General features: G+C 44.9%; 1 long non-coding RNA gene and 1 pseudogene across 1 annotated transcript; both read left to right on the forward strand.

The window, feature by feature from the left end:
- Positions 1-17,333, forward strand: part of LOC109875515 (mitogen-activated protein kinase kinase kinase kinase 3-like) — a 90,927-nt pseudogene that overhangs the window by 50,019 nt on the left and 23,575 nt on the right.
- Positions 6,484-11,490, forward strand: LOC116355432 (uncharacterized). Its single transcript, XR_004204430.1, has 3 exons — positions 6,484-6,535; positions 9,057-9,129; positions 11,447-11,490. It is a non-coding gene; the product is annotated as an uncharacterized LOC116355432 (long non-coding RNA).

Genomic DNA, 17,333 nt, shown 5'->3' on the forward strand with positions numbered 1-17,333 from the left:
GTTCTATCTCGTTACTTGAACACACCGTCCTCTCCCACCCCAACACTTATCCGTTAGAACTGGATGGAAAAAGAGACGTAATACAATATTAATGAATCAAATCAAAATGCTGCTAAAATATTAACAGTCAGACACACCTGTCATAGGGGTAAAGGAGCCTCAGATTTGTGTCAATGTCATTGGACTCAGAGAAAGGCTTTTTTTTGTGGGGAGTGGTTTGAGAATTGACAGCCTAACTCGATTTACACATAATATGGGGTCAAGTATTATCCCAAAGAGGTTTGATCATTATTAGCATATAAATTTGAATATTTACTTTAAAATAATGATAGAATGGGTGAAATATATATATTTTTTAAATACAATTTCGTTTTCTCTCCCCAAGGACCAGTAATTTTCAGCATTTTGTAAAAATATCGTTGACGAAAAATCCAAAGAAAAGGCCTTCCTCAGACAAGCTGCTGCAGGTAAGATGATCTTGGCCTGAGCTACATAACAGTAATGTGATTGTAGTGATGTCATTGTGTGGATCAAGGGATTTGGTTGCCTCAATGACAACCCAAAGAGTATTGTTCGTAAGGAAGTCTTTCAAATGTTCAAGGTCAAGATTGGGTGAAATGGTGTGAATATTTGGAAATAGAGCCCCCTTTGCAGTTGTTATACATACGCTGGTTAAATGGGCAATATGAAGTTCAAACAATAGCAAGCACTGACCCCGCCACTGTTTTTGTAAACAGCTGAGGAATGGTGCTGGAGAAATTGAACCACTCTCAAATTAATAGAATGAGCTAGCGGATTCAAGGAATAATGATACTGTATCAACATTATAGTTTTAACCATGTTTAAAATAAAATAAAATGTATTGGTCACATACACAGATGTTATTCTGGGTGTAGCAAAATGCACAATGCAGTAATGGCTAACAAGTAATATCTAACCGTTTCACAACATATACCCAAAATACATGTAAATCTAAGTAAGGAATGGATTAAGACTATATACATATGTCAGAGCGCCATTGGACTAAGATACAGTGGCATAGTATAGAATATACTATATACAGTTGAGGTCGGAAGTTTACATACACTTAAGTTGGAGTCATTAAAACTCGTTTTTCAACCACTCCACAAATTTCTTGTCAACAAACTATAGTTTTGGCTTGTCGGTTAGAACATCTACTTTGTGCATGACACAAGTAATTTTTCTAACAATTGTTTACAGACAGATTATTTCACTTATAATTCACTTTATCACTATTCCAGTGGGTCAGAAGTTTACATACACTAAGTTGACTGTGCCTTTAAACAGCTTGGAAAATTCCAGAAAAGGATGTCATGGTTTTAGAAGCTTCTGATAGGCTAATTGACATCATTTGAGTCAATTGGAGGTGTACCTATGGATGTATTTCAAGGCTTACCTTCAAACTCAGTGGCTCTTTGCTTGACATCATGGGAAAATCAAAAGAAATCAACCAAGACCTCAGAAAATAAATTGTAGACCTCGACGAGTCTGGTTCATCCTTGGGAGCAATTTCCAAACGTCTGAAGGTACCATGTTCATCTGTACAAACAATAGTATGCAGGTATAAACACCATGGGACAACGCAGCCGTCATACCGCTCAGGAAGGAGACGTGTACTGTCTCCTAGAGATGAACGTACTTTGGTGCAAGAAGTGCAAATCAATCCCAGAACATCAGCAAAGGACCTTGTGAAGATGCTGGAGGAAACGGGTACAACAGTGTGTATATATATCCACAGGAAAACAAGTCCTACAGTGCCTTGCGAAAGTATTCGGCCCCCTTGAACTTTGCGACCTTTTGCCACATTTCAGGCTTCAAACATAAAGATATAAAACTGTATTTTTTTGTGAAGAATCAACAACAAGTGGGACACAATCATGAAGTGGAACGACATTTATTGGATATTTCAAAAAAATAAAAAATAATCAAAAACTGAAAAATTGGGCGTGCAAAATTATTCAGTTAAAGCTTGGTCGCAAATGGGTCTTCCAAATGGACAATGACCCCCAAGCATACTTCCAAAGTTATGGCTTAAGGACAACAAAGTCAATGTATTGGAGTGGCTATCACAAAGCCCTGACCTCAATCCTATAGAAAATATGTTAGCAGAACTGAAAAAGCGTGTGTGAGCATGGAGGCCTACAAACCCAAGTTAAACAATTTTAAAGGCAATGCTACCAAATACTAATTGAGTGTATGTAAACTTCTGACCCACTGGGAATGTGATGAAAGAAATAAAAGCTGAAATAAATGATTCTCTCTACTATTATTCTGACATTTCACATTCTTAAAATAAAGTGGTGATCCTAACTGACCTAAAACAGGGAATGTTTTATTAGGATTCAATTCCAGGAATTGTGAAAAACTGAGTTTAAATGTATTTGGCTAAGGTGTATGTCAACTTCCGACTTCAACTGTACATATGAGGTGGGTGATGGAATATTTACACACAATTAAAGTGACTAAGATGCCGTAGAATAGCTTGGAGCACAGTCTATACATATGAGATGAGTTGTGCTAGATACGGAAACGTTATTAAAGTGGCTAGTGATCCATTTCTAAAAGTGGGCAGTGATTCCTGATAAATGTCTATAGGCAGCCGCCTCTGATGTGCAAGTGATTGCTGTTTAGCAGTCTGATGGCCTTGAGATATAAGCTGTTTTTCAGTCTTTAGTCCCAGCTTTGATGCACCTGTATTGATCTTGCCTTCCGGATGATAGCGGGGTGAACAGGCAGTGGCTCGGGTGGTTGATGTCCTTGATTTTCTTTTTGGCCTTCCTGTGGCATCGGGTGGTGTAGGTGTCCAGGTGGGGGGGGGGGGGGGGGGGGGGGATTTTGCCCCCAGTTATACACTTTGAGGCTATACAGTGTTTGTTTTCAAGTAAAACAAGCTTATATTTTGGGTTCTGATGGTGTATGACAGTTGAGCTAAGCTCATGAGGCATTTAAAAGATTCTTAAAGAATCAATGGGTAAACATTTATTTAACAGTCCAGAAAGTGCTGTAGAAAGTGCTTCAGTTTCCACATAGCAACTCTTATTTACTATTAGCCTGAGGTTTGTGTTCTTAGAACTCGACCATGTATATCACTCAAATAAACTTAACAGAGGAACCCACCTAACTCTTACAGGCTCAACTGTTTGAACATTTTATCTTAGAAATCTTGTTTAGATCTACCTCACTTAAAGTGCCTTTTACACATGACTCTTTAGCCTTTTAATAATCTATTGCACAAGCATGTAATAAAAATGTGATAATGTCTTGTTTCATGCTTGTCTGAGGCAAATGGCACCGTATGCCCATATTTGGGATGCAGCCTAAATGTGTTGTCTGTCTAGTGTTTTTGTATGTCAGTCCATATCAGATGCACCACTTTAGCCCTGAATCTAATTGTCCCAAGGGGGTGGATAAAGTTGTATCTTATCTCATCTTAGATAACATTTTCCCCAAGCCAAGCCAACTCCTATTTTATTCAACTGCTATTTGGCTCAAGAGGGAACAACCACAGCAGGAAATGTATTTTTTTAAATAATTGAGAGCTATGATTAATTTGTTTTACTCGATTGCATTTCTCATAATGCAATCTTTCTGACACGTGTTTTTTCTTGACTGAATCTGGCCCATAGTCTCCTACAGTTAGTCTGGTCTCAGATCTGTTTGTGTTGCCTTGCCAACTGCTATGGTCATTGCCCCATCAATAACGATAGGAATTGGCAAGACCGCACAAACAGATCCGAGACCAGGCTATCGTACAGTATGAACTCAGCTTCATTGTTGTCCCCTGATGTTTTCCCAGCATCCCTTTGTCTCGCAACCTCTAAGTCGCACGCTGGCCATCGAGCTCTTGGACAAGGCCAGCAACCCGGACCACTCCTCCTAGACCACTCCTCCTCCTATAGTACAGCTGCAGATACTCACAGGACACATCCTCATTTAATCAAAACCGGTAACCTTTGCTACTCTGTTAATACAATCTTTCCAACTCCTTGTCACTCAGTGTCAATCCAAACATTTGGCACAACTGTTCCATAAGGAGTTGTCAAGATAGCAGAATCAGACTGGCACCCAGGCTAGGTTGCCTCCAAAGTTGCCATTATTCAATGGTGACATCAATTCTCACAGTGGAAATAGTAATCATTTAGATTTTCCTTTATCTTATCCTGTATTCCTGGTTACTGGTTTTGATTGATCAAGGCCCTAAATCATTTTATTTGACTACAAAGGACTATCATTGGTTATAGAGCATCTATTGTACTTTGTCATACAGAACATTGTGTCACTAGGTTTTAGGGGTCAATTTAGTCTGTGTATAATGCACAGCAAGAGTTTGATGGGAGTGCTTTTGCTATTCAAAGCCACTGTATTCACACTCAGCAGTACTTTTATCTTTGTCAATATTATACTAGAATACACTGACTGAACATTCTGTCTTGTTCATTGGCACACTTAAATGCATATTTTTTAGACAATTACGGTATGTATACTATTATACAGCATCTACACATTTTTTTTGAATTTTAAAGATGTATTAGCCTTAGCATAAGCATTAATTAGCCTCTTAGCTGCCTGCAATTTTTATTTAAATTTTTTACATTTCCTCAACATTGTCTCATCAATGTACGCATGACTCATTCCAAAAAGTTGCACTGTCACTTTAGCTGGCAGTAGTCACACATTGTCCAAGGCCCATAATAACTGACTCTAGGTGTTGACTCTGTGCCTTAAAGGAATTATTTAGGCCGTTTCACCCCCTGCCCTGTCCTCAACTGCTCCGGGGTAAAGTTTCCCCTAGGTACAGATCTATGATCAGCTTCCTTTCCCCCAAGCCTAACCTTAAACATTAGTGGGGGAAATGCAAAACTGACCGAAGATCAGCAACTAAGGGCAATTTCACCCTAATCCTCCTCAACTCCTCTTATCAGTTGGGCTGAGTGTCTCTGTCTCTCTCCTTTGCCCTTAGTTGAAACACAAGAGGGTGCTTTGGCTCATACTGGGGTGTGTTTCAACCCGTTGTCCCCCTATCTCGACGACTCCCACGCTTTTCCGTTGGCAGAGAGGTACCGTGTGTCTGTCTGTGTGTTTGTGGGTGTTGTGGGCCTATATGGGTGTGTTTGCTTGCTCTGGTAATTGAGATTGTGTGCACACAGGCATAGATGTGTGGTTCGTTTTTTAAAACGTTTGTGCATGGTAAGTGTGTTCGGGTGTAACATCATTAATGAGCATGTGCTGAAATGGTTTGATGTGGAGAATGGTGTGAATCCATTGGGTCCTTGCTAAAGCTAAAATGTATGATACATTTTACCATTTGAGTACTTAGTCCCACTTTACAGTGGGTGACCTTTAATAAATATTTACATCAGGTAGTATAATTACAGTGTAGATACTGTAGAGCTGCATGTAAATACAAAGGTATCGGGGACACTTATTGTAAATTGGAACCAAATGCTATTTGTCTTTAATGGTAGACCCATGTGGATCAGTTGGTAGAGCATGGTGCTTGCAACTCCAGGGTTGTGGGTTCAATTCCCACGGGATCCACTACAAAAAAAAGTATGAAAATGTATGCACCCACTACTGGATAAGAGCATCTGCTAAATGAATAAAATGTAGACAAGAATGGTCCTATATTATATCCCAAGATTAAGTTGTGCTGGAGAAGCTCCTTCAACCGCCCCTGGCTTCCGACGGTTTGGCTCTAAATGCTTTTAGTCAACCAGGCAGTGAAGGACGTCCTTCAACTGCCATTTTGTGCCCTGGGAATGTTAGTTCCACTGTGAGCCCTTCACATAAAGTAAAGTGCATGTCCTCTGATGCACAAAGGAGGACACACTGCTAAATAAATAACAGTGGAAGCCATCCTGGGACTACCTTGGCTGCCCCCAAATGTCACCCTGGTCCCTACATAGTGCACTACTTGGGCTGTGCTCATAATTAGTGCACTATATAGGAAATGGGCAGCCATTTGGGACGCACGCCTTTCTTATAGTCATGACACAGAAGACGACTGGCAGCCAACTAATGATTTTCCCCACATGGCTTAGTGGAAGGGAGGATATCAGGTTGATGCCCCCCCCCAGAAGGGTCATTTTCATTACACGTGTCATCAAAGTGCGACATTCAATGGTGGTATTTTTACACTAGCCTTTTTAATCAGGGAAATGTGGAAGGTTGCCAGGAAGATGTGACTCACTTGTTTCCCAAATGGAACCCTATTCCCTATATGGTGACCTACTTTTGACTAGGGTCCATAGGCGTCTGGTCAAAAGTAGTGCACTATAAAAGGAATAGGGTGCCATTTGGGACATAAGCGCCGGCTGCCAAGACGGTTTGAATACTTGTTATTCTTTCATTTGAAATCTTGTTCTTCTCTCATCGGCAGGGTAGCCTAGTGGTTAGAGCATTGGACTAGTAACCAGAAGGTTGCAAGTTCAAATCGCCGAGCTGACAAGGTACAAATCTGTCGTTCTGCCCCTGAACAGGCAGTTAACCCACTGTTCCTAGGCCGTCATTGAAAGTAAGAATTTGTTCTTAACTGACTTGCCTAGTTAAATAAAGGTACAATTTTTAAAAATCATCGTTATCGCTAATTGTCGTTACATTATACTGGTCTTACCAGAGAGGAAGAGACGAAGCGAGAGGTTTCACTCTCACTGAAATCTAAACATGTCGCCTGTCTTCCGCCAATGGGACAACAACTCCCATTGTTAGGAAGGAGACATGAGCATCTCATCATTATATGCAGATCTCTTATCTTACCTCTTGACGCTAATTACAGTGCATTCGGAAAGTATTCAGACCCCTTCCCCTTTTCCACATTTTGTTACGTTACAGCCTTATTCAAAAAAAAAATGTCCTCATCAATCTACACACTGCCCCTTAATGACAAAGCAAAAACATGTTTTTAGAAATGTTTACAAATTTTATGAAAAATAATAAACATAAATACAGGGCAGGGGGTAAATAAGTATTCAGACCCTTTGCTATGAGACTTGAAATTTAGCTCAGGTGCATCCTGTTTCCATTGATCATACTTTAGATGTTTCTACAACTTGATTGGAGTCCACCTGTGATAAATTCAATCGATTGGACATTATTTGAAAGGCTGTAAGGTCTCACAGTTGGCAGTGCATGTCAGAGCAGGATTGTGTCTAGGCACAGATCTGGGGAAGGGTACCAAAACATTTCTGCCACATTGAAGGTCCCGAAGAACACAATGGCTTCCATCATTCTTAAATGGAAGAAGCTTGGGACCACCAAGACTCTTCCTAGAGCTGGCCACCCAGCCAAACGGCGCAATCGGGGGAGAAGGGCCTTGGTCACTCTGACAGAGCTCCAGAGTTCCTCTGTGGAGATAGGAGAACCTTCCAGAAGGACAATCATCTCTACAGCACTCCATCAACCAGGCATCTATGTTAGAGTGGCCAGACGGAAGCCACTCCTTAGTAAAAGGCACATGACAGCCCGCTTGGAGTTTGCCAAAAGGCAGCTAACGAATTCTGAGACCATAAGATACAAAATTCTCACGTCTGATGAAACCAAGATTGAATTCTTTGGCTTGAATGCCAAGCGTCACGTCTGGAGGAAACTTAGCACCTTCCCTACGGTGAAGCGTGGTGGCAGCATCATCCTTTGGCAATGTTTTTCAGCAGCAGGAACTGGGAAACTAGTCAGCATTGAGGGAAAGATGAATGGAGCAAAGTAAAAAGATACTTAATGAAAACCTGCTCAGGACCTCAGGCTGAGGCGAAGGTTCACCTTCCAACAGGACAACGACCCTAAGCACACAGCCAAGACAATGCAGGAGTGGCTTCGGAAACAACTCTCTGAATGCCCTTGAGTGGTCCAGCCAATGCCCGGACTCGAACCCAATCGAACATCTCTGGAGAGATCTTAAAATAGCTGTGCAGCGACACTCCCCATTCAACCTGACAGAGCTTGAGAGGCTCTGCAGAGAAGAATGGGCCAATCCCATGCAGATTGGCCCATGCAGATGTGCCAAGCTTGTAGCGCTATTCCCAAGACGACTCAAGGCTGGAATCGCTGTATATTGATGAGGGGAAAAAAACAATTGAGTAAATTTTAGAATAAGGCTGTAACGTAACAATGTGGAAAAAGTGAAGGGGTCTTGAATACTTTTTCTACACATCCCTTGCACAGTCTTCACATTTTGCCGCCTTAAAATTACATATAAAAAGGGATTACACTGGAATTTTTACCTACAGATCTACACAATCTACTCCACATTTTTTAAATGATAGAAACATTTCTAAATTAATTTAAAATGAAAGAACGAAGATGTCTTGATTGCATGTGTCTTCACACCTCAGAGTTAATACTTGGTGGAAGTACATTTGGCAGCCATTACAGCTGTGAATAATATTCTACCAACTTTGCATAACTCTTAGGGCAACATATGTCCATTATTTTTTTCCAAAAGGTCAGTAAATTTGGTTGGGAATCAATGAACAGGAATAATTCAACCTCGTCTCTGATTTTCAAGCAACTTTAATTCAGGACTGAGACTAAAACCACTCAAAAACACTCAACACCTCTTGGAAAGCCACTGGTATGTCTTTGGCATAACAATGTGTGTAATTAGGTTTTCAGAAGACCTGAGGCTGGTTTTCCTTTTTACCTGGGCTTTGTTTCTTTCATATTTATTTTGATCCTGACAAATTCCCCAGTCCCTGCCAATGACCAGCATACCCATTACATAAAGCTGCCACCACAATACTTTAAAATACAATTAAATCCCATTTTTAAATGTAATTTTAAGGCAGTATCAGATGCATACAAGCACATTGAAATAATATCAAACACTTTCATAAACTGTACTGTAGGGGGTATGTATGTCAGAATACCTGCATCAGACAATGCTACATTTTTGCCTTGCGACTAATGTATTCCTAGCCTGGTCCCAGATCGTTTTGGGCTGACAATGACCATAAAATTTGGCAATACAGCACAAACAGATCTGGGACCAGGCTAGTTAGTGTTGTACTGTTTCCCTCACTCCACTTTATCTGTTTTGACAGCCCCCTGTATCGGTGCCGCATCGGATTCGCTCTGGGAACACACGAGAAGGGAAGACCCTCTCTGAGATCAACTGTGAGTGTCTTCAGTAGCATTTTACTTAATCCTTTTGGTATAAGACTGTTATAAGAGTGACATTAGCATGCCATAGTATGTCATAAGCATTCATGACTAGGGCAGTTAGGGTGAACGTATTACCACCATACCGGCGGTCACAAGTCATGAAGGCAGTCTAATTCCACGTGAATTTTTAGTCACAGTAAATTAGGCTTCTCCCAGCCCTGATGCTGCCAATGTTCATTAGTAGCCTACCAAACTTGCTAACTGCCTGGTACTCAGCACTCTATTGTCCCTCTAATCTGTCTGACGTCAATGCAAATGTATTTAGAAATCGAATCAAACACTTCATGAGAGCACATGAGCTAATGTTACGCAACATTTCAGTAGGCTATGCAATTGTGCGTTAAAACAGAGTAATGGCCTCTAATAAGAATAGGAGGATCAGCATTCTATAGGCTAGGCCTACTATGTTTATTTCTCAACTTTCTTAATATTAAGCACATTGCTTATATTTACAACAGGAGTACGTGACTGGCATGAAAATAAACCACGGGGAAAAGTGTCCTTCAGTCGCTATTTAAGTGCATAGATTACATGTATTTTTTTCCTGACGACCCTGTTTCTAAACAGGTGCTTGATAATGGTCCATTCTAAATCAAAACATATTTCACACATATTATTTAGTATATGTAAAAACTATATTAAATCAAGAATAGTCTGATGGGTGACAATATTAGCCAATTACTTGTGAATTATATATTATCACTTGTGAATGATGACCATCTTAAGAAACAAATGCCTTTTTTCTTGTGCTACTTTTTGAATCATAGTCACATGTAGCCTAGTCCATAGGTGTATATGATGCAAAATGTGTTTGTTAATTAATGGTAAATTACCGTGAGACTGACAGTTTATTTGCTTAACAATCACCGTCTGACAGTATTTTGTGACCGCTACAGCCTTAGTCATGACATGTCAAATGATACAACACTGAAAGGTTACATGGTTAGATCTTCCGGAAGAATGAAAAATATTTTTTTTTAATTAAACCTTCTGTTTTGGACTCAACGTGTCAATGTATGGCTCATACATGCATAATAAATGATCTACAGTCCTCTCCAAGCGGAAAAAGCATCTGAATCCTTACATTCTAACCTGCCATCATTTAGTGGATGAGATTACGCACTCGTGCCTGTCATGTATTGCGCTCTGAAGCAAGTTTTCAAGTGCCTGCATGGCTTACCATTAGTTGTTTTGATAGCAGCTAAAATACATGGATCAAATCCATGCATCATAAGTTAGAAAACATCTGAAATTAGAAGTTATACTTATTTTTTTAAATTTTTTAGTATACTAGCAGACACTCATATCCAGATTGATTTACAGTAGCCATTAGGGTTAAGTACCTTGCTCAAGGGCACATTGACAGATTTTTCACCGAGTTGGATCAGGGGTTTGAACCAGCAATCTTGTATTTAATTTGAATTTTGTAATATATTGTGCAATAGGCTATAAGGTTTATACAAGACGCGTCCATCCATTCCGTTCGTGAATCGTGATATGAATGTATACTACAAACTTTCCCAAACTTTCCCATGAGGTTGCGAGGTGAGCCCAACATGCACACCCCACATGCACTGACGTTGTACACAATTGTGAACAATATTCGGGGACCCGTTTTGGGTTGTGAGCTCTACTTTCAAAACAACTGGCTGAAATTATAAAAATCATTATTATTTACGACTGCGTCAAGTGAGTAGCCACAATCTAACATCTCGCACAGGTCACTGTGACTGGTTATGACATCTATAATGTCACGTTTATAACAATGTAACGAAAGCTTTTCAAATTTCTTCCTGAGTGGTCCTTCTCATGACATTTTGTGGTTAAGTATGGAAAACCACTCCTTCCTCTCTCTGCCTCTCCCCCGCACTCGCTCCTTATCTTTCCAGCTCTCCTTTTTGTCACTCACTAAGTCGCTGAGCATCACTTCCCAAGAGACTTGAATATTCGCCCTGCATGTGCAAAAGGCGCATGGGGAACTGCTTACTGTTCATTCAGCGACTCTATATCTGAGGGTCTTAATCTTTGCCATTTAGTTTTGACTCGGTACCCACAGAGATTATATAGGAGGGAAAGTGCCTGCACCAGGAGTAATATGCCCGTAAGCGATCTTTAGTGATATTTTGTGCTTATGTTGCTGTTCGAGTCATGCAGGTTTTTATTTTTTTTATTGCCAGGCCACTGTGACTATATTTAGAAATGTGTTGTGTGTTCATTTCTTAGTACTGCAGTTTGTTTCATTCTCTGTTTCATTTTTTAACACTGATAGTCGATCAAGTCAAGTTTGATCCCCTGCTTAGGAAGGAGACTGAACCTCATCACGAACCAGCAGTGAGTGACTCTAACACACACAAACACACGCACAGGCTTGCCCATCAACATTTCACACTTTTCGACCAACCAAATCACGCGTTGCAACAATAATGACTGTTTAAATTCAGAACCTCACAATTTCCATGGCTATTGTGATTGCACTGCTATCATACCATAACTGTGCATTGTATTTTGGATGAGGCATACTATAGTATTTGGTGATCTGTTATATAGACTATATTAACTGTATGTGGTATAATAGCGACGACAGACGCCTGCATACAAAGATATATTGGAAACCCTGATCGTGCGCTCCAAATGACACCATATTGTCCCTGGTCAAAGGTATATATGGAATAGGGTGTCATTTGGGACGTACCCACAGTCAACAAATACGAGTTGTAGTTTGTATGTTGACTTCAAAATACCGAAGCGGTGAGAGTCTCACATTGTTAAATACATTTTCTAACCCTTCCAATTAGTCTAAACGGTGCTTAAATGTAGCAGTGTTTGAATGTGTGTGTGTGTTAATCAACAATCAGTCATCAAGTCCTGTACACAGTACCTTCCAATCCTCCAGTCTTTAAGTATTTTCTTCTTTTATGCTTTTTTAAAAAACTGTGTGTGTGATTATTTTTAAATACCCCATGACTGTGAATAATCTGTATTTTCTTGGTCTGTCTACTAAACAGCCCGACCCTGACGATTTTTTGGACTGTGTGGAAGAACAATACTACACTGCAAGATCTAACATGGTACTTCTGTTCTTATTTTTGCCCATATTTTACCTCTGTTTTGTGTTGTCTCATCCTCATCAGTTCACGTTTGGATGCTTTTCACTCGGTGAAGCCCTCTGTCTTGCTGCTTTTGCTGGTATCCCTTAACACTTTCACTTGTCATTGCATGTGTAACCTTTTAGTTAACAAGGCAAGTCAGTTAAGAACAAATTCTTATTTACAATGACGGCCTACACATGTAAAGACATAAACCGTGCCCTTGCGACATATACTCCCTTTTGTAACATATAGTTTGCAGCCTATAGTTCCTTTTGGTTATTACAGTGTCATGTATCACTGCACATTTATTAATGCCCTGCATACCTTACAGTATGATCAATTTGTATTCCTACCTGGTTTTGACGTGGATGATGAAATAACACAGTAATATCAGCATGAAAAATCACCAAACGGGTTACAATGATGAAATATCGCATGTAAGTTCTCCCCTGGCCTATTTTGTAGTAAGTATTTTTTGACATGCGCTTGTTTTTACAGGGGCACAGAAGGGCTTTATTTTTAGGGCTTGTCACAATGCAAAGCGTCTCTTTTTCAAAGAGAGAAAGGTTGAAAGAGAGGGGGATGGTTATCAAAGTGCAACGCCCTATCAATGATGGCACTCAGACGAGGGAGGACAGGGAGCTGGAGCGATGAGAGAGGGGTTGAGATGGAAATATAGGGATGGAAGTGTTGAGAAAGGGAGGTTGAGAAGGACGGTGTTGAGAAAGGGAGGTGTTGAGAAAGGGAGGTGTTGAGAAAGGGAGGTGTTGAGAAAGGGAGGTGTTGAGAAAGGGAGGTGTTGAGAAAGGGAGGTGTTGAGAAAGGGAGGTGTTGAGGGAGGTGTTGAGAAAGGGAGGTGTTGAGAAAGGGAGGTGTTGAGAAAGGGAGGTGTTGAGAAAGGGAGGTGTTGAGAAAGGGAGGTGTTGAGAAAGGGAGGTGTTGAGAAAGGGAGGTGTTGAGAAAGGGAGGTGTTGAGAAAGGGAGGGTGAGAGAGAGCGAGCGAGGTTGAGAGAGAGCGAGCGAGGTTGAGAGAGAGCGAGCGAGGTTGAGAGAGAGAGAGCGAGGTTGAGAGAGAGAGCGCGAGGTTGAGAGAGAGAGCGAGCGAGGTTGAGAGAGAGAGCGAGCGAGGTTGAGAGAGAGCGAGCGAGGTTGAGAGAGAGCGAGCGAGGTTGAGAGAGAGCGAGCGAGGTTGAGAGAGAGCGAGCGAGGTTGAGAGAGAGAGCGAGCGAGGTTGAGAGAGAGAGCGAGCGAGGTTGAGAGAGAGCGAGCGAGGTTGAGAGAGAGCGAGCGAGGTTGAGAGAGAGCGAGCGGGGTTGAGAGAGAGAGAGAGCGAGCGGGGTTGAGAGAGAGAGAGAGAGAGCGAGCGGGGTTGAGAGAGAGCGAGCGGGGTTGAGAGAGAGCGAGCGGGTTGAGAGAGAGAGAGAGAGAGCGAGCGGGGTTGAGAGAGAGAGAGAGAGAGCGAGCGGGGTTGAGAGAGAGAGAGAGAGAGCGAGCGGGGTTGAGAGAGAGCGAGCGGGGTTGAGAGAGAGCGAGCGGGGGTTGAGAGAGAGAGAGAGAGAGCGAGCGGGGTTGAGAGAGAGAGAGAGAGAGCGAGCGGGGTTGAGAGAGAGAGAGCGAGCGGGGTTGAGAGAGAGAGCGAGCGGGGTTGAGAGAGAGCGAGCGGGGTTGAGAGAGAGAGAGAGAGAGCGAGCGGGGTTGAGAGAGAGAGAGAGAGAGCGAGCGGGGTTGAGAGAGAGCGAGCGGGGTTGAGAGAGAGCGAGCGGGGTTGAGAGAGAGAGAGAGGAGCCGAGCGGGGTTGAGAGAGAGAGAGAGAGAGCGAGCGGGGTTGAGAAGAGAGAGAGCGAGCGGGGTTGAGAGAGAGAGAGCGAGCGGGGTTGAGAGAGAGAGAGCGAGCGGGGTTGAGAGAGAGAAAGCGAGCGGGTTGAGAGAGAGCGAGGGGGTTGAGAGAGAGGGCAGCGGGGTTGAGAGAGAGAGAGAGCGAGCGAGGTTGAGAAGAGAGAGAGCGAGCGAGGTTGAGAGAGAGAGAGCGAGCGAGGTTGAGAGAGAGAGAGAGAGAGAGCGCGAGGTTGAGAGAGAGAGAGAGAGAGAGCGAGCGAGGTTGAGAGAGAGAGAGAGAGAGAGAGCGAGCGAGGTTGAGAGAGAGAGAGAGAGAGAGCGAGCGAGGTTGAGAGAGAGCGAGCGAGGTTGAGAGAGAGCGAGCGAGCGAGGTTGAGAGAGAGCGAGCGAGGTTGAGAGAGAGAGCGAGCGAGGTTGAGAGAGAGCGAGCGAGGTTGAGAGAGAGAGAGCGAGCGAGGTTGAGAGAGAGAGAGCGAGCGAGGTTGAGAGAGAGAGAGCGAGCGAGGTTGAGAGAGAGAGAGAGAGAGAGAGCGAGCGAGGTTGAGAGAGAGCGAGCGAGGTTGAGAGAGAGAGAGCGAGCGAGGTTGAGAGAGAGAGAGCGAGCGAGGTTGAGAGAGAGAGAGCGAGCGAGGTTGAGAGAGAGAGCGAGCGAGGTTGAGAGAGAGAGCGAGCGAGGTAGAGAGAGAGAGCGAGCGAGGTAGAGAGAGAGAGCGAGCGAGGTAGAGAGAGAGAGCGAGCGAGGTAGAGAGAGAGAGCGAGCGAGGTTGAGAGAGAGAGCGAGCGAGGTTGAGAGAGAGAGAGAGCGAGCGGTGTTGAGAGAGAGAGAGCGAGCGGGGTTGAGAGAGAGAGAGAGAGCGAGCGAGGTTGAGAGAGAGAGAGAGAGCGAGCGAGGTTGAGAGAGAGAGAGAGAGAGAGAGCGAGCGAGGTTGAGAGAGAGAGAGAGAGAGAGCGAGCGAGGTTGAGAGAGAGAGAGAGAGAGAGAGAGCGAGCGAGGTTGAGAGAGAGAGAGAGAGCGAGCGAGGTTGAGAGAGAGAGAGAGAGCGAGCGAGGTTGAGAGAGAGAGAGAGAGCGAGCGAGGTTGAGAGAGAGAGAGAGAGCGAGCCGAGGTTGAGAGAGAGAGAGAGAGCGAGCGAGGTTGAGAGAGAGAGAGCGAGCGGGGTTGAGAGAGAGAGAGAGCGAGCGAGGTTGAGAGAGAGAGAGAGAGAGAGCGAGCGAGGTTGAGAGAGAGAGAGAGCGAGCGAGGTTGAGAGAGAGAGAGCGAGCGAGGTTGAGAGAGAGAGAGCGAGCGAGGTTGAGAGAGAGAGAGCGAGCGAGGTTGAGAGAGAGAGAGCGAGCGAGGTTGAGAGAGAGAGAGCGAGCGAGGTTGAGAGAGAGCGAGCGAGGTTGAGAGAGAGCGAGCGAGGTTGAGAGAGAGCGAGCGAGCGAGGTTGAGAGAGAGCGAGCGAGCGAGGTTGAGAGAGAGCGAGCGAGCGAGGTTGAGAGAGAGCGAGCGAGGTTGAGAGAGAGAGAGCGAGCGAGGTTGAGAGAGAGAGAGCGAGCGAGGTAGAGAGAGAGCGAGCGAGGTAGAGAGAGAGCACGAGGTAGAGAGAGAGCACGAGCGAGGTTGAGAGAGAGAGCGAGCGAGGTTGAGAGAGAGAGCGAGCGAGGTTGAGAGAGAGAGCGAGCGAGGTTGAGAGAGAGAGCGAGCGAGGTTGAGAGAGAGAGCGAGCGAGCGAGGTTGAGAGAGAGAGCGAGCGAGGTTGAGAGAGAGCGAGCGGGGTTGAGAGAGAGCGAGCGGGGTTGAGAGAGAGAGAGAGAGAGGCGAGCGGGGTTGAGAGAGAGAGAGAGCGAGCGGGGTTGAGAGAGAGAGAGCGAGCGGGGTTGAGAGAGAGAGAGCGAGCGGGGTTGAGAGAGAGAGAGCGAGCGAGGTTGAGAGAGAGAGAGAGAGAGCGAGCGAGGTTGAGAGAGAGAGAGAGAGAGCGAGCGAGGTTGAGAGAGAGAGCGAGCGAGGTTGAGAGAGAGAGCGAGCGAGGTTGAGAGAGAGAGAGCGAGCGAGGTAGAGAGAGAGCACGAGGTAGAGAGAGAGAGCGAGCGAGGTTGAGAGAGAGCGAGCGAGGTTGAGAGAGAGAGCGAGCGAGGTTGAGAGAGAGAGAGCGAGCGAGGTTGAGAGAGAGAGCGAGCCGAGGTTGAGAGAGAGAGCGAGCGAGGTTGAGAGAGAGAGCGAGCGAGGTTGAGAGAGAGCGAGCGGGGTTGAGAGAGAGAGAGAGAGAGAGAGAGAGAGCGAGCGGGGTTGAGAGAGAGAGAGAGCGAGCGGGGGTTGAGAGAGAGAGAGCGAGCGGGGTTGAGAGAGAGAGAGCGAGCGGGGTTGAGAGAGAGAGAGCGAGCGAGGTTGAGAGAGAGCGAGCGGGGTTGAGAGAGAGAGAGAGAGAGAGAGAGAGCGAGCGGGGTTGAGAGAGAGAGAGAGCGAGCGAGGTTGAGAGAGAGAGAGAGAGAGCGAGCGAGGTTGAGAGAGCGAGCGAGGTTGAGAGAGAGAGAGAGAGAGCGAGCGAGGTTGAGAGAGAGAGAGAGAGAGCGAGCGAGGTTGAGAGAGAGAGAGAGAGAGCGAGCGAGGTTGAGAGAGAGAGAGAGAGAGAGCGAGCGGGTTGAGAGAGAGAGAGAGAGCGAGCGAGGTTGAGAGAGAGAGAGAGCGAGCGAGGTTGAGAGAGAGAGCGAGAGAGGGAGAGCGAGGTTGAGAGAGAGAGCGAGCGAGGTTGAGAGAGAGAGCGAGCGAGGTTGAGAGAGAGCGAGCGAGGTTGAGAGAGAGCGAGCGAGGTTGAGAGAGAGCGAGCGAGGTTGAGAGAGAGCGAGCGAGGTTGAGAGAGAGAGCGAGCGAGGTTGAGAGAGAGAGCGAGCGAGGTTGAGAGAGAGCGAGCGAGGTTGAGAGAGAGAGCGAGCGAGGTTGAGAGAGAGCGAGCGAGGTTGAGAGAGAGCCGAGCGAGGTTGAGAGAGAGCGAGCGGGGTTGAGAGAGAGCGAGCGGGGTTGAGAGAGAGAGAGAGAGAGAGAGAGCGAGCGGGGTTGAGAGAGAGAGAGAGCGAGCGGGGTTGAGAGAGAGAGAGAGCGAGCGAGGTTGAGAGAGAGAGAGAGAGAGCGAGCGAGGTTGAGAGAGAGAGAGAGAGAGCGAGCGAGGTTGAGAGAGAGAGAGAGAGAGAGAGAGCGAGCGAGGTTGAGAGAGAGAGAGAGAGAGAGAGCGAGCGAGGTTGAGAGAGAGAGAG

The sequence above is a fragment of the Oncorhynchus kisutch genome, linkage group LG20 (genome assembly GCF_002021735.2).
Source record: "Oncorhynchus kisutch isolate 150728-3 linkage group LG20, Okis_V2, whole genome shotgun sequence".
Taxonomy (NCBI): Eukaryota; Metazoa; Chordata; class Actinopteri; order Salmoniformes; family Salmonidae; genus Oncorhynchus; species Oncorhynchus kisutch.